The following is a 27,562-nucleotide window of genomic DNA, read 5'->3' as shown; positions in this document are numbered from 1 at the left end:
CCTTCTAAAAGGGTATCTGATAGAAGTCTCAGAATATCCTACAACAGATAACAGAGTAAGTGTCCTGCTGCTTTGGGGAATCACTGCTTCATTTATTACAACTTCACCCAGGAGCTCAAGCAGTTATTTCACATCTCTGTGTTCTTATATTTTGTATGTTTATTTAAAAAATCTACTCTATGTATTATAGTTATCTGCAATAAAATGAAAATTGCAATTTTGGCTTCTATTTTCTCAACAATTCCAGTCAATGAAATGAACTTTTTTTTTTTTTTTTTAATTATACCTCTTCTTTCTTTTCAACCTACTGGATGTTCAAATGGAGTTAGAGATGCAAAGCTGAGTTAATTTTTCCATTCTATGATTTCAGTGGCCTTTCCCTTATCTCATTTTATCTTCATTTGATGGCCAGAATAGGATGCATTATTTTGTTAAGTCTTATCAAAGAATAAGGGAATCTAATTAACACTCATCTACATTAGTATGCAGCTATTTTTGATATTTTCCTTTGCATTCTTTGGCCTTTATAAAATAACTACCTCAATATTAGTATAGAAATACAGTTCAAAATTAACCATTTGAAGTTAGCAGTTTTCACTGTTTCCCGTCACCCCTTCCCCCACATTCTTTACTCAGCTCACAGGAGTTTGTTCATAATTGACATGCAGTAAAACTTGGAAAACTGCGCTTGCTATAAGTTTACTATTGAGTACTCCCTCACTTCCTGGAATACTTAGTAGGTCTTCTTGATTTATATGTAGCCTATTCCACAGACTATTTTTTTAAATGTTACAGTATCACTGAATTTTTAGTCAGTTCTGTTTTAAATAAAGCTCCAAATATAATGTTGATTTTTTTTAATTTTAGAATTAGTTTTAGAGTTATTCCTTAGTTTTCTTCATATTTGCTGGCCCACGAATGTGAGCCAGAGCTTGCCATATGAAATTCAAAAGGATATAAATTTAGTGGGTATTGTCACCCACCCACCATTACCAACCTTGTCTATAACTGGAAAATAATGAACAGGTAATTTGCAAAATGTCTGGTGCAGATTAGGAGAGAAACATTGAGTCCAGAGCCTGTCATGTTCTCCTTGCCCAGGTTCTCCTAAGATGACTAAGTGCTAAGGAAACCATCTTGGGTAAAATGAGATTTTATAAACCAAATCACTTCATCGTTAACATTGTCATCCATGTGTTATATGTAAGTATCATATTCTGCATTAAGATTTTCTACCCATTTAAGTTTTTGTTCAAAAAGGTATTTTCCTCCTTTCTTCACTGATTTTTGGGGGGACTAATGAAAAGACAAAAACAAAAACAAAATATCTATAGCATAAGAAAACCCCAAAAAGAGGAAGATAAATTATGCAGAATATTTTAATTGAATTAATTGATTTAAACTAAACATACAAAAGTTTAGAAGTCCATTTACGCATAAGCATAGCTCTGCTATTTAGCCACTAAACACATAAAACATTCTGTCCTACAACAGAAATTTGATATAGAAGTTGAGAGGTTAGGTGATAAAACAGACTATTAGCTCTCAGGGAAAATGGTGCATCTTTGCTTCAACATAGTCAGTGACCAAGTGATTTATTCAAATTAGTTAAATGGTCTATATGGACAGTCCTCTTATATAAATGGAATGAATACTCAATATCTAGTTTTCAAGATATAAGTTCCATAAATAACCCAGATAACATCTTTTTAAAATAAACAATACATTTTACAACCTAGTTGTTTTCCTAAAACATCTGTAATCCAGTGAATTATGCATACATTTAAACTGTTGCTACAGAATTTTGAATCTTTTACACTTTCTGCTACTGCCATTTTTGGGAGATTAACACATCATATGAATATTGCCTGCTGTTTTAATATATATATCCCATGGTTCTAAGATGACTCTTTGAAAATTCAAGGAATGGTATGGTCCTATTTCAAAGCCCTGAACACCTTTTGCCACAGAATTCTTGGTTTTGTAAAATTTTATCATATCTCCCAAACTTTCATCTTCCTAGACACACAAGTCCTAATATTGTTGCCTGAGTATGTGTGAGTCTCTCATCACTCTTTCCATCATTTCAATTTCCCTTTACCAAACCTTTTCCAGCTGAGCTTCTCTGGACTCTGCTCTAGTGCTCCATAATAAAATAACTGGCAAATGGAAATGCTTTTCCAAATACTACTACCAAATACTCCATCAAAAAGCAATTATTTCTCTGTTAACTATTTTAGTTCCTTCCAGGGTATGACAGTGATCAGCTATTCATTATGTGGAATTACAAGTACTGACTCAGCTTCTATACGAAGTAGAATGATAGATAAGTATAATCTTACTTACGCATAGATAGGTATAATCTTACTCAGGGAATTTATGAGCAAATTATACATAAGGCTAAAGAGCATTAATATTTAAAATCCAAGTGGCTTGAATAATGATTTGCCATGTACAGGAAGTATAAAACCCCAACAATGTTTAGAAATTATAACATAAATTGATCAATCTTGCATAGATCTGAATTGGTTAAGCTACCTATAGTAATATATTTTAAGTTCATAGCATTTGAATTATGGTTTTCTACTTCATTTATAGTTAAAGGCAAATGAAATGCAGAGAGCATTCAGGAAACCAAATATAATAGTAAGGGAGAAAACAAGAATTTAGCTCAAACTGTGGTCTTCTACTTACTTGGTTGTTAATTTGCTCCATGACCTTCAGTCAGTAACCGCATTGAATCTCAGAGGATATAATAATCCTGACCTGCTTCACAGGGGCGTGCTGTACCTTAATTGATGTGTGTTAAGTGCCTGGAGGTACTTTAATGAAAGCCATTATTGAAATTCAATTATTAACATTTGGGATAATGAAGTTAGCTTAGATGGTTTAGCCAAGCCTAGTGTGAAGATGGTTTCTAAGTTCAAGAGAACAAAAATTCCCTGACACAAAACTTAAAAAAAAAAAAAAAGTCTCAAAAAGAAAAAACAGAAAATGAAGCCATAACTGGCTTATTTGCTGACTTTAGCAGCATTGGGGCCTGCAGTGTATTGCTTTGTCTCTGATCAAGTACATTGCAATCAATGCGAATTACTACAGAGATGCTAGGAGATAATTCTGCAAAAATGTCAAAAATGCAAAAATTGGGAGAGCTGAATAGGGTAGAAATGACTATTGATTTTGTAAAAGTTGGTAAATTACTACAATACCAACTTACTTTAAGGTAGACTGCAAATCTTGCATTTTAAGCAAGATCAACTCTAATTTTAAACCTCAGGAAAGGCTTAGTGTATTACACACATTACTTTCATCCATGAGAAATTTAGAAGATCATGTGCTTACCTAGTAGAAACTAGCTGTGAAATTCCCAGTAGGGCTCATCCTTCTGCTCAACAATTCCTACCTGTCTATCCATTTCAGCAAGTTTATCTTACACTCAGAAAGCAATCAGACTAGAATGGAAATAGATGAAAAAAAGCAAAAACCAAAAAACTCCTCCTTATTCTCAAGAAATGACAGAAACAAACAAACAAAATATTTTCAAAAGATGATCTGAGTAATGGTCATTCAGTCTTAAGTAATGTCACACTTACATTTATCATTTTTTATTAATGCTATTTTAATTCATATCAGTTGCATTTAAATAGCATAACAATGCCTAGAACCTAGGGTCACACAACCTGAACATTTAAGACTTAGAGGAGTTTCTCCAATTAGATCTTAGTTTTCAGTCACTGTGGGAAGTTTCAGTGCTTCTAAATATAATTATTCTGTTAGGGTTCTTTTGTTGTTGTTTATTTATATTCACTAAAAATTTTGGGAAAAATATGTAAAACTGCAATAAACAACCATGAAATTACTTTTTACAATTAACAGAATTATTTTATATTAATGAAAATATTTTTAAATTCATATTATATATGTATGATACGTACTCACATGGAGAACATTGTTTAAATCCCTTGTTTTGTTACTCAGCCACAAAAAAGAGATCTTGCCATATGTGGCAACATGGATGGACCTAGAGGGTATTATGCTAGGTGAAATTAGCCAGACTGAGATAGACAAATGCCATGTGATTTCACTTATATGTGGAATCTTAAAAAAACAAAACAAATAAACAAAAAGCAGACCTATAAATACAGAGAATAAACTGATGGTTACCAGAAGAAAGGGAAATGGGGAGTGGGCAAAATGGGTGAAGGGGAGTGGGAGATACAGGCTTCCAGTTATAGAATGAATAAGTCATTGGGATGGAAGATACAACATAAGGACTATAGTCAATGGTATTGTAATAGTGTTATATGGTAACAGATGGTAGCTACACTTGTGGTGAGCATAACATAATGTATAGACTTGTCAAATAACTATGTTGTATACCTGAAAGTAATGTAACACTGTGTGTCAACTATACTCAAATTAAAAAAATAAATAAATATATTTTTAAAAATATTATATTATCACTTGGCAAAAGAAAATGCAGAACAGTGTGCAATGGTAGAATGAATATATATATTCAAGGTTACAAGTGCCATAACAAAATAACACAGACTGATTGGTTTAAACAACAGAAATATTTTCTCACAGTTCTGGAGGTTTGGTTTCTTCTGAGGCCTCTCTCATTGGCTTGCAGATGGCCACCTTCTCACTGCATCTTTACATAGCTTTTCTTCTGTGTTTGTGCATTCCTGGTGTGACTTTATGTGTCCAAATTTTATCTTCTTATGAGGATACCAGTGAGATTGGATTAGGGCCTATCCATATGACCTCATTTAACTAACTACTTCTTTAAAGGCCCTATCTCCAAATATAATTACATTCTGGGGTACTGGGGGTTAGGAATTCAACATATGAATTTTGGGTTTATCCTAAAACATGTGTGTATCTATTTTTGTATTCTCTAAAAATATATTAATATAATTTATAAAAAAATATTTATTGAAATATTCATTAAGAAATCAGTGTGAGATGGGAATTATATAGTTTTTAAGAAAAGCAAATTTCCATATAAAATTTAGATCAATAGGAAATATAAGGAGGTCTCTCTCAGAATGGAATGCTCCTTTCTCTATCTTATAACACCCATTTCAACACTTTCCAAAGAAGTCATGAATGTGTTCTATTTAAAATAAAAAATAAAGAAATAAAATAAAATTGAAGGGCTGTTACCTAAATTTCACAAAAAGCTTTCTAATGAACCAAACCAGCTTTATAAACCCAGTTGAATTTCACAATTTTAAATCCTAGAGAGCAAGAATGATTATGTATCTCAAACAAGACTGTGATAGGAAATTCTTTTAAAATGTATTTAATATATAATGTATTATATAATAAATAAATTGAGGCACTCCACATTCAAGTGACACAAAGCTGAAGAAATCCATTCCTAAGTAGAAAACTTAGAGATATTTGTTCAAATAGCTAAATAAAACTTGACAATATATCTTTTGTTCTTTTTTCTAGATATTCCAACCAAAATTCTTTTAGAATCTAGGAGTCAAACAAAACTATTAGGATTTTCCTGATAACATTCACATTTCACTCTGCTTTTAAAAAAAGAATAAAATTGGCCTTAGTGACTTGAGAGCCTCAGATATAAAGCCTTTCCCTTATTAAGAAGTCACTGATTGTATCTTTGTTTAGTTTCCTGCAGTCAGTTCCAATTTTGTTTTACCTTGTTTGTGATTCTGTGTTACAATTCTGTAATGCACTGTGAGTTTTTTTAAAAAGGTCATTTCATTATTTCCATAAATAACAAACTTGAATTCCAAAAGTCACATGTATAAAAGTAAATATGTCACAGATTCCAGGCTTGCAATGATAACTATGGCAAATCACTTTTCATTTTAATTCAAAATGTCCCCTCTTATCTCACTCTTCTGATGGGCTACATAGGATAAAGCCTTTCAAGAATAGTAGACATTATTCCTATGGAAATACAGTGTCATATTTGAAAGAATTCCTCTGTAATGGAAAAAAAAAGGTAGTGTAAACCACCTTAATATTTCTAGTGAGAGTATGACAAATAGAAAATAGACTTCCTTTCCTTTTCCATATATAAGGGATGATAATAAATCAAAAAGTTAAAAAGTTAATGTTTCTTGTTTAGGATATATTTATAAATTTGAATATAATTTTAAAAGGGAAAACATATATGGTCAATAAAATGAGTTTATAAAAATACCAATACCTCAAGTATTTTGAACTTCTCTGTACTGAGTACCCAACATGCAGTCAACACATTTCAAGTTCTAGATGTATTGTCGAAATACACAATATTTTTTTCCTTTTTTTATTATTATGTTATGTTAATCACCATACATTACATCATTAGTTTTTGATGTAGTGTTCCATGATTCATTGTTTGCATATAACACCCAGTGCTCCATGCAGAACATGCCCTCCTTAATTCCCATCACCAGGTTAACCCATCCCCCCACCTCCCTCCCCTCTAGAACCCTCAGTTTGTTTTTCAGAGTCCATAGCCTCTCATGGGTCGTCTCCCCCTCCAATTTCCCCCCCTTCATTCTTCCCCTCCTGCTATCTTCTTCCTTTTTTTTTTTTATAACATAAAATGTACTTTTTTACCAGTTGTATTCAATTCAATAGGGATCTGTCTTCTTGAAATTCAGTTGGATGACAGAGATTGCATTTGGTAAAATTATTTGATTTGAGAGTAATTATCATTATTAGATTAGAAGGAATTAAATTACAATTACTAAAAATTACAGGTAATTACAATACAGCTTAATTTCAAAGCTAAACTCATCCTCCAAAGAAAAATATTTTACCCATGTGCTTAAAATATGCCTGTATATCTATTAATGTGATGCATAATAATGGCTTTGGTCATTTGAAAGCCAAAAGTATGTAATTGAACAATTATTACAGCCACACTGCCTGAAGGCACAATTTGTCAAGAGTTATATGATGGCCAATTATATCCTCTCAACCTTGAAGGATAATTCTATCTTCTGATGGGAACAAATTACCATTACACTTTTTTTTTTCCTCAAAGTTTAACTATTGGCTTTTACAGTGTAAATCTTCTAAAATGAACACATTTCCAAGTGCCAGATTTGCTTTTAAATAAAACTAATATACACATTTATTAGAATATAACATATAAATATTCAAAGAAAATTAAAATAAAACTTCAACCTTCAAAAACGTAGATACAATCTAAGAAATAGGGGTAAAGTTTTTAGTTCCTAAGATAGCAAACCCATAAATCTTAGTCTTGATCTATGCATTTTTCTCACAGGCTTTGCTTTAATATACCAATTGGTTACCTGTTTTTCTGGCCCAGACTGGATTAAAAGTAACAAACCAGGGGTAAAAAAAAAAAAAAAAAAAAAAACCTGTTAAAATCACTTTAGAATGGCAGCAGGAGAAATAACAGCTCAAAATGTGACTTAAACACAGGAAATAGATTAACTAAAAGAGATAGTCATGAACTTTACTCTTGCAAAGTACAATAAAAGGTACTCTTAGTGTTTATTTGAGTTATCAAGAAATGGTTATATTACGTTCAGTGTTATTCTTGGACTACCAGGGAGTAGAAGAGATATTAGAAAGGTTTCCATCAGAAATGACTATTTTTAATTGTAATTTCATTATCTTGAAATTTAGTCATTCACCTTCCTCAGTGAAGCCAAGTAAGGTAAACATTCTACATTTATGTGACATAAAGTAGAATTTAATATTCCAGAAAGAATAGTACTTTCCTAAGAGGTTATTAAACTATACCTTTCTATCTAAGTATTTAATTTTAAAAATGAAAGAATTTAGGGGGCGCCTGGGTGGCTCAGATGGTTAAGCGCCTGCCTTCGGCTCAGGTCATGATCCTGGAGTCCTGGGATCGAGCCCCACATCGGGCTCCCTGCTCAGCAAGGAGTCTGCTTCTCCCTCTGACCCTCTTCCCTCTCATGCTCTCATTCTCTCTCACTCAAATAAATAAATAAAATCTTAAAAAAAAATAAAAAAAATAAAAATGAAAGAATTTAGAATTTCAATTATTTGATGGATTTATTTAATGATTTCTGGTTTGTAAATGTGTTCTGTATCTTAAAATCTGTCCATTTGTCTCTTTGAAGTTTTGGGAACAATTTGGAGCAGTATTTGACAATACATTTTATACCAAGGATTTCTTTTTTTTCTAATAATGTATTATTTGTTTCAGAGGTACAGGTCTATGATTCAACAGTCTTACACAATTCACAGCAGTCACCATAGCACATACCCTCCCCAATGTCTGTCACCCAGCCATCCCATCCCTCCCACCCCCCACCACTCCATCAATCCTCAGTTTGTTTCCTGAGATTAAGAATTCCTCATATCAGTGAGGTCATATGATACATGTCTTTCTCTGATTGACTTATTTTGCTCAGCATAATCAAGGATTTCTGATTTATGTTCTTTTGGTCCTACTAATACCTGAAATGAACATTAGAGACATACAGTGCTTATTTGGTGTGTGAACTATGGGAAACAGTTCTTTAGAAAACATTGGGAAACACTGAATGGGTCTTTTTAAACAATATGTCCAATGAATCTGAATAATTTAAATCAAAAATAAAAAGGAAATACAATAAGCAAACAGAAACAAACAAAAATCCACTGAAAGCTAGTTTGTATGATTTTTTTTATTATTATTAGATGTGAGTTTTCAAACTCTGAATTTCATGTAGAACTCTTTTCATGGGGTCACAGTATTATGGGAAATAAATAATAGCAGACTGTAATAAAAATATAAGTTGGAATATATCTCACTTATTTAATTGGAATTCTATTTCTTCATCAGAACATGCTCTAATCAAAAACCCTCAAACCATTTTCTGTCAGACTGAATTATTCTGCTTTATCCTGCTTCATCAATCCATCTGAACCAGTTACCGTATATTTCAAGTAGCTCTTTCTCTCTAACAGTATTTCTGGTTCTACTTTCTTCAATCCCTTATCCTTTCTGCTTCCTTTCTTCACTCAACTCTACTTGGAACTCCCACCGGGAACTGTCAATAAGGTGTAAAGTCCTGTGTGAGAAACTTGTTTCTCACCCTAACACAGCAGGTTAAACACAGGCATTTTCTGAAAGACATGGTGATTTTAACATCTTACAAGTAGCTAAAGGCAAAGAAAACACTTAGTACAGATTAATGGAAAAATCCTGGACTGTAAATCAGAAGGCCTGACTAGCTAAGTGTTACTTAGGGTAAAACTCTTAATCTCTGGACATTAGTTACATTGAATATAAATTGGAGTTTGAAGTAGATGTCTCCTTTTAAACTCTAAAATGTTGTGAAGACAATGACAAGTTATGGATTGATGTATTTCTCTATGTTATACATTTAGTTTTCATTAATCACTTGCTATTATTAAACATTTACTTTGACTAAATACCAAATTAGCATCCATTGTTAAAAAATAGAGTGATAATCCAAGCACAAAAAATAATTATTTTATTTAGTTCTTCATTCTAAAATCATTCTACTTCAAGGACTTAATAGTATATCTAAATTTTAAATACCATCCTGAAAGGAGTCATTTCTACTCAACATTCAATCTTTTTAATCCAGCCATATTGTGGAAAAGGGCCAAATTTTGAGTTAATAAATGCCTGCAGTCACACTTGAGAACCAGTCTATGCATTTTGAGCTTAATTCCTAACCCTTTTCAAAATTTAATTCTTGCAACCAATCAGAGCAACTGCATTTATTCTGTCAATAGCTTACAAACAGTAAGTAGCAATCTAGAAGTGAGCAAAATAAAGTAACCAGATTAACCAAGAAAATGTACACAGATAAACCTTTGTGAAAAAAAAAAAAAAGTATGATTCTTGGGAATGGAGTGTACTGAATTGAAAATATAGGGGTTAAATATCAGAATAGTGTTAGATATTCTTATATAACACTCTTTCTTTTGGTACATTTTGCCAGTTAAGTGAAATGGTCACTCACAGAAATGTCAGATATAATTTGTCACCACTTATCATTTAAAAAATAACTGCTGATCTCGCTGTCTCTCTGTCAAATAAATAAATAAAATCTTTAAAAAAAAAAAAAGGGGGGGCGCCTGGGTGGTTCAGTCAAAAAAAAAAAATAACTGCTGCTGTTTAGAGAAAAAAATACAACTTTCTTAATTTTCTAGGCAAATCAAAAAATATAGACAAAAAAATACACTAAAAATCAATCTTCTTCCTTAACTGCCTTTCAATTAAATTTAATATTTACAGAGCTCCTGTTAGTGACTGAGCTAGCTCTTTTGGAGGATACAGAGATAATTCAGTCCTGCTTTACACCGTAAAAATGCCTACAATCTTATTTGCTTTTGACTCTGCAAGAAACAACTAAGTTATCTACAGAGATTTACAGCTTACTGATTATTTTAAAAATCTCTTTCCATAAGGATATTGTCATCAGTAATTAGGACAATGCCAAGATCAGTAAATCTTTATTGAATGAATGATAGAATGTTTTTAGTTTAGGAACAATTATGCTTACCTTCACATTTTCTTTTTTTTAATTAATTAATTTATTTATTTGACAGAGAGAGAGACACTGAGAGAGGAAACATAAGCAGGGGGAGTGGAAGAGGGAGAAGCAGTCTTCCCACAGAGCAGGGAGCCCAATGAGAGGCTCAATGCGGTGCTCAATCCCAGGACCCTGGGATCATGACCTGAGCTGAAGGCAGATGCTTAAGGACTGAGCCACCCAGGCACCCCACTTACCTTTACATTTTCAAAAGCCGGTTGAAATCTCCTCCTTCTTTTTAGACCAGTGACATAAATAATAAATTCATTTAGCTTGAAATCTGGATATTTAGTAAATCAGGGAAAGTGAAACTACCTCCATTAATTTGTTAGATGTCAAAAGGTTATCTGATGAAATCGGGCATGTTCAAGGTGGTATGGTCGTAAAACAACAAAAAAAAAGTTATCTGATAACGACATTTGTAATTTATCCACAAGACTGAGTTAGTAGAATAACTAATTATAATGGTTAAGAACATGATCTGTAGACCGATTTTTAAACTGTATTCCACAATTTACTACCTATGTGACTTAAACAAATTACTCATCCTTTCTTAAACATTGTCTTATAAACAAAAGAGAGGTGAATAATATACATTATTTTCCATAGTGGCTAATACTAAAGTAACATTATAAAAAATATGTCCGTTTACAGCCTTGAGGAAATAACAAGGACTCACTTCCTCCTTGATTTGTTTTCAATTCTTTTTAATTTATTGTTTTATTTTTAAAAAATTTTTAATTAAGTATAATTGACATATGTTATATCAGCTTCAGGTGTACCACATAGTGATTTAACAATTATATACATTATGAAATGCTCACCAACATAAATGTAGTTACCTTGTTACTGTACAAAGTTATTATGATATTATCAAGTATATTCCTCATGTTGTACTTTTTATCCCTGTGACTTATTTATTTTGTAACTATAAGTTTTTTCCAAATCAAAGTGCTTGAAGAATTTACTATTTGATGGTCACCATCAATTATAATTTTAATTTATGAACTAGAATTGGCAAATATGGAATAGATGTCTCCTTAAATAAAAGTATGTCTTAAGGTAATTTGTAATAATATTAACGATAATAATACAGAACATATTTTGAGTCAAGTACTCTCTTAAATATATAATTTCATTATCCTGTTTCATCCTCACAAAAATTATTTTGCCATTCACATAGTTCAGACAAGAAAATGAGGCCTAGGGTGAGTTAGTTACATACCCAGAGTTCCAAGCTAGTAACTGGACATGTGTGCATGCACATATTTGGAGATGAGTTGGTCTTGTGTGTGTGTGTGTGTGCAATGATATTTATATTGCTGGAGAGAGTGGCAGGGAACAGAAGAAACAAGGGATCATGAAAGAGAGGTAGGAATGGACCAGATCATAGAAAGTCTTATATCATATTCTAAGGTGATTAAAATTTATCCTGTAGTCCTTTAATCCCAAAGTCATGACAATCTTCATTTTGATTTAGTAGATCTGTGTTGGTCCTCAGAATACACATATTTAAAATGCATATGTTTTAAAATACATGTGACATTGAAACAACAGAAAATCATTCAATAATAAGAAGTTTTAAGCATAAATGTACTATGAGAGGAATGGAGTTTTGGAAAATCCGTTCTTTAAAAAAAAAAAAAAAGGAAATGCATCAGAAAGGAGTGACAAGTGTTACCATGCTTTTGGTATAATCCAGTAAATGATAAAGCCTTCAAATAAGGTAACAGAAGCATAGGAAATAGAAATCAAAGGAATGATTTTGGTGACATTAATGGAGGAAATCTGGTGTTAAGAGTATTGGCTTGGGTTACATCCCTTCTCCCCCAAATACTTAGCATAGAATCATGGACTATGTACTTTACAACTTGTAAGTCTTGTTGTCCTTATTTTAATATGAAGACTATAGATTATTACATTTTAGACAATGGTAAAATGTATAACATCAGTAAATTTTATTTTCAATGAGGTAGATTCGATGAGGGAGACTCTATTCTGGATTCTATTATATCTATTTATTTGGATAATATAAATAAGGTTGAAAGGTTAAATACCATGTTTCAAGGTCAAACAACAGATACAACAAAGAATCAGAATCAGGTAATCTGAGTCTTCCATTTCAAGGTTTTTGCCTAGAAAGAAAGAGCAGACCATATTCTTTTTTTTTTCTTTTAATTCCAACATAGTTAACATACAGTGCTGTATTAATTTCAGGTGTACAATACAGTTATTCAACAATTCTGTACATCACCCAGTGCTCATCACAAGTGCATTTTTTAATCCCTATCATGAGTGAAATAATATGATATTTTTCTTTCTGTGATTGACTTACTTCACTTTGCATTATACTCTCTAGCTCCATCCATGACATTGCAAATGGCAAGATCGCATTCATTTTTATGCAGAATAATATTCCATTGTGTGTGTGTGTGTGTGTGTGTGTGTGTGTGTGTGTGTATAACCACCACATCTTCATCCATTCATCTACCAATGGACACTTGGGTTGCTTTCATAATTTGGTTATTGTAAATAATGCTGCAGTTAACATAGAGCTGCATGTACCTATTTGAATTAGTGCTTTTGTATTCTCTGGGTAAATACCCAGTTAGTGCAATTACTGGATCATAGAGTAGTTCTATTTTTAACTTTTTGAGGACCTTCCATACTATTTTCCAGAGTGGCTGCATCACTTTGCATTCCCATCAACAGTACAGGAGGGTTCCTTTTTCTCCACATTCTCTCCAACACTTGCTGTTTCTTGTGGTGTTGATTAGCCATTCTGAGAGGTGTGAGGTGATATCTCCTTATAGTTTTAATTTGCATTTTTCTGGTGATGAGTGATGTTGAGTGTCTTTTCTGTGTTTGTTGACCCTCTGGATGTCTTCTTTGGAGCAATGTCTATTCATGTCTTCTGCTCATTTTTAAATTCGATTATTTGTTTTGGGGTGCTGATTTGTATAAGTTCTTTATATATTTTGGATACTAACCCTTTACTGGCTATATCATTTGCAAATATCTTCTCCCATTTGGTAAGTTGAATTTTAGTTTTGTTGATTATTTTCTTCACTGTGCAGAAATTTCTTATGTTGATATAATACCAATAGTTTATTTTTGCTTTTATTTCCCTTGTCTCAGGAGACATATCTAGAAAAATTGTTGCTAGGGCTGATGTCAGAGACATTACTGCCTGCGTTCTGTTCTAGGATTTTTATAGTTTCAGGTCTCACTTTTAGGTCTTTCATCCACTTTGAGTTTATTTTTGTGTATGGTGTAAGAAAGTAGTCCAGTTTCATAATTCTGCATGTATCTGACCAGTTTTCCCAACACCATTTGTTGAAAAGACTATCTTTTTCCCATTGGATATTCCTTCCTGCTTTGTCAAAGAGTAATTCACCATATAACTGTGGGTTTATTTCAACCTTTTCTATTCTGTTTTATTGATCTATGTGTCTGTTTTTGTGTCAGTGCCATCCTGTTTTGAATACTAGAACTTTGTAATGTAACTTGAAGTCTAAAATTGTGATACCTTAAGCTTTGCTTTTCTTTTTCAAGATTGCTTTGGCTATTTGGTGTCATTGGTGGTTCCATTAAATGTTGGGATTGTTTGTTCTAGTTCTGTGAAAAATGCTGTTGGTATGTTAATAGGGATTCATTATATCTGTAGATTGCTTTGGGTGGTATAAATATTTTAACAGTATTTGTTTTTCCAATCCATGAGCATGGAATGGCTCTCCATTTCTTTATGACATCTGCAATTTCTTTCATGAATATTTTATAGTTTTCAGAGTACAGATCTTTCACCTCTTTGATTAAGTTTATTCAAAGATATATATTTTTGGTGCAATTGTAGATACATTGTTTTCTTAATTTCTCTTTCTGCTGCTTCATTTTTAGTGTATAGAAATGCAGCAGATTTCTGCACATTGATTTTGTATCCCATGACTTTACTGAATTCATATATCAGCAGTTTTTTGGTGGAGTCTTTAGAGTTTTCTATATATTGTATCATGTCATCTGCAAATAGTGAAAGTTTTACTTCTTCTTTGCCAATTTGGATGCTTTTTATTTCTCTGTGTTGTCCGATTGCTGTGGCTAGGACTTCCACTACTATGTTGAATAAAAGTGGTAAGAGTGGACATTCTTGTCTTGTTCCTGATCCTAAGGGAAAAGCTCTCAGTTTTTCCCCATTAAGTATGATGTTCACTGTGGGCTTTTTGTATATGAAATTTAGTATGTTGAGGTATGTTCCCTTGAAACTTAATCTGTTGAGGGTTTTATCATGAATGGATGTTGTACTTTGTCAAATGTTTTCTGTGCATCTATTGAAATGATCATTTTTTTATCCTTTCTCTTATTGATGTGATGTGTTACGTTGATTGATTTGTGACTATTGAATCACACTTTCATTCCATAAATAAATTCCATTTGATTATGGTGAATGATTTTTCTAGTGTATTGTTAGATTTGGTTTGCTGGTATTTTGTTGTGGATTTTTGCATCTATGTTCTTCAGAGATATTGACCTGTAACTCTCTTTTTTTGTGGTGTCTTTATCTGGTTTTAGTATCAGGGTGATACTGGCCCCATAGAATGTTTTTGGACATTTTCCTTCTTCTTCTATGGTTTGGGATAGTTTGAGAACAATAGGTATTAACTCTTTTTAAATATTTTGTAAAATTTCCCTGTGAAGGCATCTGGTCCTGAAGTTTTGTTTGTTGGGAGTTTCTGATTACTGATTAAATCTCCTTGCTGGTAATCGGTCTGTTTAAGCTTTCTGTTTCTTTCTGGTTCAGTTTTGGTAGATTATATGTTTCTAGGAACTTCTCCATTTCTTCTAGGTTGCCCAATTTGTTGTTATATAGTTTTTCATAATACTCTTTTATAATTGCTTTTATTTCTGTGGTGTTGGCTGTTATTTTTCCTCTTTCATTTGTGATTTTGTTTATTTGAATCCTCACTCTCTCTTTGATGACTCTGGCTAGAGGCTTATACTTTTTCTTGATCTTTTCATAGAAGCAGTTCCTGGTTTTATTGATCTGTCTTATTGATTTTTTAGTTTCTATCTCATTTATTTCTACTCTATTTTTTTTTTTTTTTTAAGTAGGCCTCACATCCAGTGTGGTGCCCAACACAGGGTTTGAACTCACAACCCTGAGATCAAGAACCAAGCTGAGACCAAGAATAGGACGCTCAACCAACTGAGCCACCCAGGCTAACCTTTCTGCTCTAATCTTTATTATTTCATTCCTTCTGCTGGTTTTGTGTTTTGCTTGTTACTTTTCTAGCTCCTTTAGCTGTAAGGTTAGGTTGCTTATTTGAGATTTTTCTTGCTTCTTGAAGTAGTGCTGTATTGCTATAAACTTCCCTCTTAGAAAAGGTTTTGCTGCATTTCAAAGGTTTAGGATCATTGTTTTCATTTTTTTTTAATCCATGTACATTTTGTTTTCTTCTTTGATTTCTTGGTTGACCCATTTATTGTTTAGTAGCAAGTTATTTAAAGTCCATGTATTTGTGGTCTTTCCATATTTTTTTTCCTTTTGGGTGATTTCTAGGTTAATAATGTGGTCAGAAAAGATGCACAGTATGACTTTTTGAATTTTTGAGGCTTGTTTTGTGGTATAATATGTGATCTATTCTTGAGAGTGTTCCATGTGCTCTTAAAAAGAATGTGTATTCTGCTGTTTTAGGCTGGAATGTTCTGAATGTATTTGTTAAATCCATATGGTCCAGGGTCTTATTCAAAGCCACTCTTGTTGATTTTCTGTTTGGATGATCTGTCCTTTGATATAAGTGGTGTGTTAAAGTTCCCTACTATTGTATTACTACCAATGTGTTTCTTTATGTTTGTTTTTAACTGGTTTATGTATTTTAGTGCTTCCATGTTGGGGATATATATATATATATATATTTGTTATGCCTTCTTGTTGCATTGTTTCCTTTATTGTTATATAGTGTTGTCTCTTTTTACAGAGTTTGTTTTAAAGTCTATTTTGACTGATGTAAGTATTGTTACTCTGGCTTTCTTTTGACATCCATTTGTATGACAAATATTTCTCCATCACCTCACTTTCAATCTGTGGGTGTCTTGAGGTATGACATGAGTCTCTTGTAGGCAACAGATAGATGGGTGGGCCTTGTTTTTTTTATCCACTCTGTCACCCTATGTGTTTGAATTGAGCATTATTCCATTATTTACATTCAAAGTAATTATTGATAGATATGTATTTATTGCCCTTTTGTTCCTTGCTTTGCAGTTGTTTTTGTAGTTTTTCTCTGAATCTCTCTCTTCTTTCTCTCTTTCATGGTTTACTGGTTTTGTTCAGTGATATATTTGGATTCCTTACTCTATATTTTTGCATATCTATTTTTTTTTTTGATTTGTGGTTACCATTAGGTTTGTATATAGCATCTTCTGCATATAACAGTCTATATTAAGCTAATGGTTTTTAAATTTGAACTCATTGTTTACTCTTCTCCCCTCCACATTTCAGATATTTGGTATTATATTTTATATCCTTTTATTTTGTGCTCTTGACTAATTTTTACAGATTTTTTTTTTTTTTTTTTGCTTTTGTGCTTCCTATGTTTCTTATCCCTACTTTTGGGTTTTGTTTATCATGCACAAAGTCCCCATTAACATTTCTTATAGGGCTGGTTTAGTAGTCATTAATCCTTTTGTTTGTCTGAGAAACTCTTCATCTCTCCTATTCTGAATGATATCCTTCCTGGATAGAGTACTCTTGGCTGCAGATTTTTCCCTTTCAGCACTTTGAATACATCATACCTGTACATCTGGCTTGTAAAGTGTTTGCTGACAAATAAGCTGATAGCTTTATGTGGTTTCTTTTGTATGTTACTGTCTTCTCTTGCAACCTTTAAAATTCTTTATCACTATTTTTTTTTTTTTTTGCCATTTTCATGATTATTTGTCTTAATGTGGACCTCCTTGGGTTGAGTTTTTTGGTAGATACCTTTGCCTGCTGAATCTGGATCTCTGTTTTCCTCCCCAGATTCAGGAAGTTTTCAGCTATTATTTCTTCAAATACATTTATGCCTCCCTTTCTCTCTCTTCTCCTTCCAAGATCCCTGTAATGCAAATGTCATTATTGTTGATGGAGTCACTGAGTTCTCTAAATCTATTCTTATTATGCAGTATTTGTCTCTCACCTGTTCAGCTTGATTGCTTTTTATTACCCTGTCTTCCAGGTCACAGATACATTCCTCTGCTTCCTATAGCCCACTATTTATTCCATCTATTTTATTTTTAATTTCATTTACTGAGTTCTTCATTTCTGATATTTTTTTTATATCTTTGTCCACAGTCTCAGTGATGTCCTCCCCTTTTTCTCTATAGTTCAGTGAGTATTTTTATGATCATTACTTTAAATTCTCTCTCATGCATATTACAATTATTTTTGTTTCACTTAGATCTGCTGTACTTTTTCCTGTTCTTTCATTTGGGACATGTTTCTCTGTCTTCTCATTTTGTCTACCTCTCTGTGTCTGTTTCTGTGTGTTAAGAAAGTCAGCTACAACTGGGTATTTACCCCAAAGATACAAAAGTAGGGACCCGAAAGGGTACGTGCACCCCGATGTTTATAGCAGCAATGTCCACAATAGCCAAACTGTGGAAAGAACCAAGATGTCCATCAACAGATGAATAGATAAAGAAGATGTGGTATATATATACAATGGAATATTATGCAACCATCAAAAGGAATGAGCTCTTGCCATTTGCAACGACGTGGATGGAACTGGAGGGTATTATGCTGAGCGAAATAAGTCAAATAGAGAAAGACATGTATCATATGACCTCACTGATATGAGGAATTCTTAATCTCAGGAAACAAACTGAGGGTTGCTGGAGTGGAGGGTGGGGTGGGAGGGATGGGGTGACTGGGTGATGGACACTGGGGAGGGTATGTGCTCTGGTAAGCACTGTGAATTGTGCAAGACTGTTGAATCTCAGATCTGTACCTCTGAAACAAATAATGCAATATATGTTAAGAAAGAAAAAAAGAAGAAGAAGAATGTAGCAGGAGGGGAAGAATGAAGGGGGGGAAATCGGAGGGGGAGAAGAACCATGAGAGACGATGGACTCTGAAAAACAAACTGAGGGTTCTAGAGGGGAGGGGGGTGGGAGGATGGGTTAGCCTGGTGATGGGTATTGAGGAGGGCACGTTCTGCATGGAGCACCAGGTGTTATGCACAAACAATGAATCATGGAACACTATATCTAAAACTAATGATGTAACGTATGGGGATTAACATAACAATAAAAAAATTAAAAAAAAAGAAAATTTTTAATAAAGTTAGTTATAGTCACCGAAAAAAAAAAAAAAAGTCAGCTACATCTTCTACTCCTGAAAATAGTGACTTTGTGAAAAGAGGTCCTGTAGCACATTGTCCCTTGTTCATCAGAACCTGGCACTTCAGGGGAGTCTCTTATATGAGATGCTTGTCTCCTGTTGCTGTGTCTGTTACTTTTTCTTTCAGTCCAGACATCTGCACTGACTCTCTGCCTGTTGTGGACTGTGCTTACTTTTTGTGATGTTAGTGAGACCAAGCCAGGCTGGCTCTGAGGGAGTGTAACTGCAGAAGAGCTTGGAGGTGGGCCAGAGGTATTAGCAAAATTTGCACTGAGCTGCTAATCTTAGACCAGATCCTCTGAAGCACAGTGGCAGCTAGGGTTTCATGGCATTTCTGTATGTGGTTGGCTGGGCGTGGCTCATGGTGTCTGTGCATGTGGCAGCTGGGCAAGGTATGCACAGCATTAGGAAAATTTATGCTGAGCCCAGAGCCAAGACCAGCAGGCTTGGAGTGTGTGAATTCTCAGGAGAACTCATGGGCAGGATGCACTGCTAGCGGGTTAGGTAGTGAGTATCTGTGCAATGCCATCTCCCACAGATGGCTCTGTGTTTATACTGGGCCACAGGGGAGGAAAATGGCAACTGCCAGCTTCTCTGTTCTTGGAGAAGTCCCCCAACATGCTCCAAAATCAGTATAATCAGATTTCCCTCCCATTGTTCAAACTGTCACTGCTGTTTCCTCTCTGTAGGCTGCTGGCTCCTTAAGGGCAGATACCTAGTTATCACTGGCCCTCCAGGCTTGGTGCTGAGTCAGCTGACTCAAAGTCCCAGGTTCCAAGTCCCACTGGTCATCATACAAACTCATGGAATTCAGACCCTCTGGTTTTCAAGGCCAGACATTATGGGGATTTGTTTTCCCTGTGTGGGCTCCCTGATGCTTCCCCTGTCCACACCGTACCTCCCATCCACCTGCATGCAGTTCCCAACCACTCTTTCTGCCCTTCCTAATGTTGTGGAGTTTGTTCTGCCAGTCTTCAGATCACTCTCTTGTTTATTTACTCAGATGTGAGGGATATCTAGCTGTAAGCATTGAACAAGTTAAGTGTCCTCCTACTCCGCCATTCTCCCAAGCTTCACAGAAAACATTAATAGTTATTGTTATATTTTCTAACAAAGGAAACTTTTTTTTGCATTTTTTAAATTTTATTATGTTATGTTAATCACCATACATTACATCATTAGTTTTTGGTTTAGTGTTCCATGATTCATTGTTGTGTATAACACCCAGTGCTCCATTCAATACATGCCCTCTTTAATACCCATCACCAGGCTAACACATCTCTTCACACCCCTCCCCTCTAGAACCCTCAGTTTGTTTCTCAGAGTCCATAGTCTCTCATGGTTCATCTCCCCGTCCAATTTCCCCCCTTTCATTTTTCCCTTCCTACTATCTTCTTTTTTTTAACATATAATGTATTATTTGTTTCAGAGGTACAGGTCTGTGATTCAACAGTCTTACACAATTCACAGCACTCACCATAGCACATACCCGCCCCAAAGTCCATCACCCAGCCACCCCATGCCTCCCACCCCCCCACCACTCCAGCAACTCTCTGTTTATTTCCTGAGGTTAAGAATTCCTCATATCAGTGAAATCATATGATACATGTCTTTCTCTGATTGGCTTATTTCGCTCATAATAATACCCTCCAGTTCCATCAATGTCATTGCAAATGGCAAGATTTCATTCCTTTTGATGGCTGCATAATATTCCATTGTATATATACACCACATCTTTATCCATTCATCTTTTTTTTAAAAGTCTTTATCACACAAATTAAAATGCTAAAAAGAAAACAATAATTCTAAAACCAGACAACTTTCTAACCAATAATGTTTATTAGACAAATACTCAAAAATAATTAAAATGAACTCATAATTTTTCTAATATGTTATCATGTTCTTTTGATGGTTCAACAAAACCAGGCAGGTTCATTCTTCCTGAATCTAGGGATCGTTGGTCTTGGCCAAACAAAAAATTATAAAGATAGTGTAGAATACTTGTGGAATGTTTGAGAAAGTTTTAGTCATCAAAAATTATCTCTTACATAAACCTTAGAAAGCCATGATTTTACTGAGTATGTAGAGAAGTTAATGAACATTACTAATTGTACATCATTTCATTTATTACTGAATGTTTTACTTTCACAGTCTATAACAATACAATAGAAAACTACAAAATGATAGGCTCCTCAGTTCACAAATGCATACCCCACTCATCCAACTTTGACTAATTTTTCTCTAAAATAGTTTCACTGTGTGTGTGTGTGTGTGTACGTTTTACAATACCTATGATCATTGAACTTGTTTTGATTAAAAGATATTTAAGAAATTACTATGATTCAACTTGAATATTTTAAAATGTATTTAAAGCTAGTTCCAGATTTAAGTATCTTTTTGGTCCTAAAATGAAGCATCCAGAAAAGAAATGTCTCTGGAAGAGTATTTATGATGGAGTTTAAGTTCTCTCAGAATCATTAGTGGTGATCATTTTTAGAAATCTATTTATTAGTGAAACAATTTGTGCCAATCTATGTATTCAATAATAAAACAGATATTTATTATTATTGAGTATTTTCTGTATGCTGATCATTGAATAATAGTGTTATGCTAAATATTGAAGAGAAAATGTTTAACAACAATAAATGGCTTCTGCCCTCATAGAGTTTCATAACAAGTCATACTTGGTTTGGCAGTCTTATGTCTTGGATATGTTTTGAAATCTGTGGGACTAGCCCAGAGTGTTTAAGGTTAAATATTTTTTATACTACATTATATAATTAGATCTCTCAAATCTGGAAGTAAGGCTGGGATATCAACACGTAAGAAAAGTGTTAATTGACTCAACAATCTAGTTAATTGGAATGCTTAAAGTCTAAATCCTCTGATGTCATTTTTAGAGTTTGAGATATTTTGATGATGATAAAATATCTTCATCTTTTCTCCCCTTTGCCTTGATATAAAAACAAAATCATGGTCCACAAAGAATAAACAATGACTATTCCTCGAAAGGTTTAAATTTAGTATTTTTTTTGCATATTTTTATAAATAAACAAAAACACCAAAAGGTGATAACCATATTTCTGGGTCTACTTCTACTTCTTTAAGTGAATTATGTTGTAAAAATCATAAATAATATGGCATGGTGTCAATAAATAATAATTATATATATGTATATATATGTGTATATATATATATATATATATATATATATATATATATATATATATTAGAAAAACAATCCTTAGTAAAAGAACAGAAATTAGCTTTTTCATAGACATTAGTTCTATGCTTAATTTTATCATTACATATCAGAATTTGTCTACCCATCTAGAAAGAAATGTATTCAGATAGCAAAGTGTACTTGAACATGGTATCAGAGCAAAGGAAACAGTCGACAAAACCAAAAGACAACCTACAGAATGGGACAAGATATTTGCAAATGTCTTATCAGATAAAGGGTTAGTATCCAAAATCTCTAAAGAACTTATCAAACTCAACACCCAAAGAAAAAATAATCCAATCATGAAACGGGCAGAAGATATGAACTGACATTTCTCCAAAGAAGACATGCAAATGGCCAACAGACTCATGTAAAAATGTTCAACATCACTCAGCATTAGGGAAATACAAATCAAAACCACAGTGAGACACAACCTCATATTGGTCAGGATGGCTAAAATTTATGTCAGGAAATGACAGATGTTGGCAAGGATGCAGAGAAAGGGGAACCCATTTACATTGTTGGTGGGAGTGCAAGCTGGTGCAGCCACTCTGGAAAACAGTATGGATGTTCCTCAAAAAGTTAAAAATAGAGCTACCCTATGACCCAGCAATTGCACTACTAGGTATTTATACCAAAGATACCAATGTAGTGATCCCAAGGGGCACCTGCCCCCCAATGTTTGTACCAGCAATGTCCACAATAGCCAAACTATGGAAAGAGCCCAGATGTCCATCAACAGATGAATGGATAAAGAAGAGGTGGTGTATATATACAATGGAATATTACTGAGCCATCAAGAAAGTGAAATCTTGCCGTTTGCAATGATACGGATTAAACTAGAAGGTATTATGTTAAGTGAAATAACTCAGTCAGAGAAAGACAATTATTATATGATTTCACTCATATGTGGAATTTAAGAAACAAAACAGAGGAGCGTAGGGGAAGGGAAAAAAAAATAAAACAAGATGAAATCAGAGAGGGAGACAAACCATAAGAGACTTGTAATCATAGGTAACAAACTGAGGGTTTCTGGAGGGGAGGGGGATGAGGGGATGGGGTAACTGTGTGATAGACATTAAGGAGGACACAGGATGTAATGAACACTGGGTGTTATATAAGACTGATGAATTGCTGAACTCTACCTCTGAAACTAATAATATATTCTATGTTAATTAATTGACTTTAAATTAAAAAAAAGAGAGAGAAAAAACAGACGAACTTAGGGGAAGGGAGGGAAAAATAAAATAAGACAAAATCAGAGAGGGAAACAAACCATAAGAGACTCTTAACTCTAGGAAACAAACTGAGTTTTGCTGGAGGGGAGGGGGATGGGAGAATGGGGTAACTGGGTGGTGGGCATTAAGGAAGGCACTTAATGTAATGAACACTAGGTGTTCCATGCAACTGATGAATTACTAAACTCCACCTCTGAAACTAGTGATACACTATATGTTAATTGATTTTAAATAAAATTAAATTAAAATTAAAAAAGAAGAAGAAAGGTGATCGTCAGAATGGCTAAAATTAACAACACAGGAAACAACAGATATTGGCAAGGATGCAGAGAAAAGGGAACCCTTTTACACTATTGGTGGGAATGCAAACTTGTGCAACCACTCCAGAAAGGAGTATGGAGTTTCCTCAAAAAGTTAAAAATAGAACTACCCTACAACCCAGCAATTGCACTACTAGGTATTTACTCAAAGGATACAAAAATACTGATTTGAAGGGACTCATGCACCCCAATGTTTATAGCAGTATTATCAACAATAGCCAAATTATGGAAAGAGCCCAAATGTCCATTAACTGATAAATGGATAAAGAGGTGGTATATTTACAATGCAATATTACTCAGCCATCAAAAAGAACGAAATCTTGCCATTTGCAATTATGTGGATGGAGCTAGAGTGTACTATGCCAAGTGAAATAAGTCAGTCAGAGAAAGACAAATACAATATGATTTCACCATATGTGAAATTTAAGAAACAAAACAATGAACATAGAGGAAGGGAAATAAAAAGAGAAAGAAGCAAACTATAAGAGACTCTTAACAATAAAGAACAATAAAGAACAAACTGAGGGTTGATGGAGGGAGGTGGGGGGATAGGCTAAATGGATAATGGGTATTAAGAAGGGCACCTCTTGTGATGAGCATTGGGTGTTATATGTAAGTGATGATTCACTAAATTCTACAACTGAATATATGCCATATATGTTAACTAGAATTTAAATGAAAACTTGAAATAAAAATAAATAAATAAATTCTACTCCTGAAACCAACATTATCCTATATGTTAACTAACTAGAATTTAAATAAAAACTTGGAAAGAAAAGAAATAAAGAAAGGTGGTATAACATAAATTAGGACTTTAAATTATTTTTCATTATCATGCCATGATTATAGTTTTGTAGCCAACTGCAGAGACATTGAAAAAGACAAAGCCAAAAAGGCAGAGACAATTAATAATTAATATTACATGCTTATTAATATATTATTCACTAAATATGGGGCAAACACTATTTCTTTTTTTTTTTTTTTTTTAAAGATTTATTTATTTATTTGAGAGAGCGAGAATGAGAGAGAGTACATGAGAGGGGGGAGGGTCAGAGGGAGAAGCAGGCTCCTCGCTGAGCAGGGAGCCCGATGCGGGACTCGATCCAGGGACTCCAGGATCATGACCTGAGCCGAAGGCAGTTGCTTAACCAACTGAGCCACCCAGGCGCCCGGCAAACACTATTTCTAAAAAAAGAGAAAATTAGTGGCAGAGAATGTTGTAAAGATGATGACATCTCAGGTAAATTTAAAAACAAGAAAACCCAGGGCATTCAAAACATCTTGTTATAGCAGCCATTTCTAACTAAAACACCTCAGGATTATGTAAAGCAGTTTTTCAAGTTTCTCCTAGATATGGAAATATCAAGGACTATAACTAGAACATTCTCTCCATAAAGAGGCATTATGGAAAGGTATTATTTCTACCATCTTCAAAAAACTCTTCTGCCACTCCATCATTTCTCCCCAGATGGAAATGGTCAAACATAAAAGCAATGCCAAATTTAAAAGAGGAAACTGCTCAAGTGTTATACTGTACCTGCCAGAAATGATTACTAAAATCTTATCCCCATAAATCATTACAGTATTCACTAGGCAAGAAACTCCATCAAACTCGGTTCTAAGAGGAAAATATAAACCACTTTTTTTTTAATCAGCAAAGCTAGGATGGACTGGAGTATTGTTTCTTTAAACACAGACTGAGCCAAACATAATTGGTCTCTTTTAACAGCACAGCTTTGGAGCTTGTCAGCATCAGTATTCACTACTTTTGCAATAAAAAAGGACAACTCTAAAAAGTACCATTCTTTGCATTTGACCATTTGCATTTGGACAGTTTTTATTAAATTGTTTCTTCATCATGAGAAGTGTACTTCTTAATCCCCATTCACTATTTCCCCATCCCCTGACCCACCTCCTCTCTAGTAACCCTCAGTTTGTTCTCTATTATTAAGTCTGTTTCTTGGTTTGCCTCTCTGTTTTATTTTTTCCCTTTTGCTTATATGAAAAACTTAGTCAACATCATACTCAACGGTGAAAAACTGAGAGCTTTTCCCCTGAGGTCAGGAATAAGACAAGGATGTCCATTCTCACCACTTTTATTCAACATAGTACTGAAAGTCTTAGCAAAGCAATTAGACAAGATAAAGAAACAAAAGACATCCAAACTGGTAAGGAAGAAATAAAACTCTCAATATATACAGATGACATGTTATTATATATAGAAATCCCTAAAGATGCCACCAAAAAAACTACTAGAACTGATAAATGAATTTAGTAAAGTCATAAGATATAAAATCAAAGTACAGAAATCTGTTGCACTCCTATACACTAGTAATGAAGCAGCAGAAAGCAAAATTAAGGAAAAAAATATTATTTACAACTGCAGAAAAAATAATAAAATATAGAGGAATAAACTTAACCAAAGAGGTAAAAGACCTGTATTCTGAACACTGATAAAAAAAATTCAAGATTATCAAAGTAATGGAAAGGCATTCCATGCTTATCTGTTGGAAAAACAAATATTGTTAGAATGCTTATACTTGCCAAAGTAATCTACACATTTAATGCAATCCTTATCAAAACATCAACAGCATTTTTACAGAACGAGAACAAACAACCTTAAAATATATATGGAAGCACAAAAAGACCCCAAATAGTGAAAATAAACTTGAAAAAGAAAAATAAAACTGGAAGTATCACAATTTCAGATTCCAAGCTATATTATAAAGCAGTAATAAATAAATCAATATGGTACTGACATAAAGTTAGACACATAGATCAATGGAATAGAACAGAAAATCCAGAAATAAACCCACAATTATTATGGCTAATTAATCTTTGACAAAGGAGGAATGAATATACACTGGGAAAAAGACAGTCTCTTCAACAAATGGTGTTGAGAAAACTGGACAGCCACATGCAAAAGAACGAAACTAGACCACATTCTTTCACCATATTAAAAAAATACAGTCAAAATGGATTAAAAACCTAAATGTGAGATCTGAAACCATAAAAATCCTTGAAGAGAACACAGGTAGTAATCTCTGTGACATTGGCTGTAGCAACATTTTTCTAGATATGTCTCCTGAAGCAAGGGAAATAAAAGCAAAAATAAATTATTGGTATTATATCAACATAAAAAATTTCTGCACAGTGAAGGAAACAAACAACAAAGCTAAAAGGCAACCTACTGAATGGGAGAAGATATTTTCAAATGACATAGCCAATAAAGGGTCAGTATCCAAAATATATAAAGAACTTAAACAACTCAAAACCCCAAAAAACAAATAATCCAATGAAAAAGTAGGCAGAAGACCTGAACAGACACTGCTCCAAAGAAGACATCCATATGGGCAACAGACATGTGAAAAGATAATCAACATCACTCATTATCAGGGAAATGCAAATCAAAACTATAATGAGATACCACCTCACACCTGTCTGGCTAAAATCAAAAACACAAAAAACAACAGCTGTTGGTGAGAATGTGGAGAAAAATGGATCCCTCTTGCAGTGTTGGTGGGAATGCAAATTTGTGCAGCCACTGTGGAAAACAATATGGAGGTTCCTCAAAAAATTAAAAATAGAACTACCTATGATCCAGCAATTGCACTACTGAGTATTTACACACACACACACACACACACACAACATAAAAGCATTAATTCAAAGGGATATGTGCACACCTATATTAATTGCAGCATTTTTCACAATAGCTAAACTATGGAAGCAGCCCAAGATCCATTGACTGATGAATGGATAAAGAAGTGGTGGTATAGGGATACCTGGGTAGCTCAGTCGGTTAAGCATCTGCCTTCAACTCAGGTCATGATCTCAGTGGGGTTCCAGGGATCGAGACCCAAGTCAGGCTCCCTGCTCAG

Source organism: Phoca vitulina, unplaced genomic scaffold (assembly GCF_004348235.1).
Source record: "Phoca vitulina isolate PV1807 unplaced genomic scaffold, GSC_HSeal_1.0 scaffold39, whole genome shotgun sequence".
In the NCBI taxonomy this organism is placed as follows: Eukaryota; Metazoa; Chordata; class Mammalia; order Carnivora; family Phocidae; genus Phoca; species Phoca vitulina.
This window is presented reverse-complemented; position numbering follows the sequence as displayed.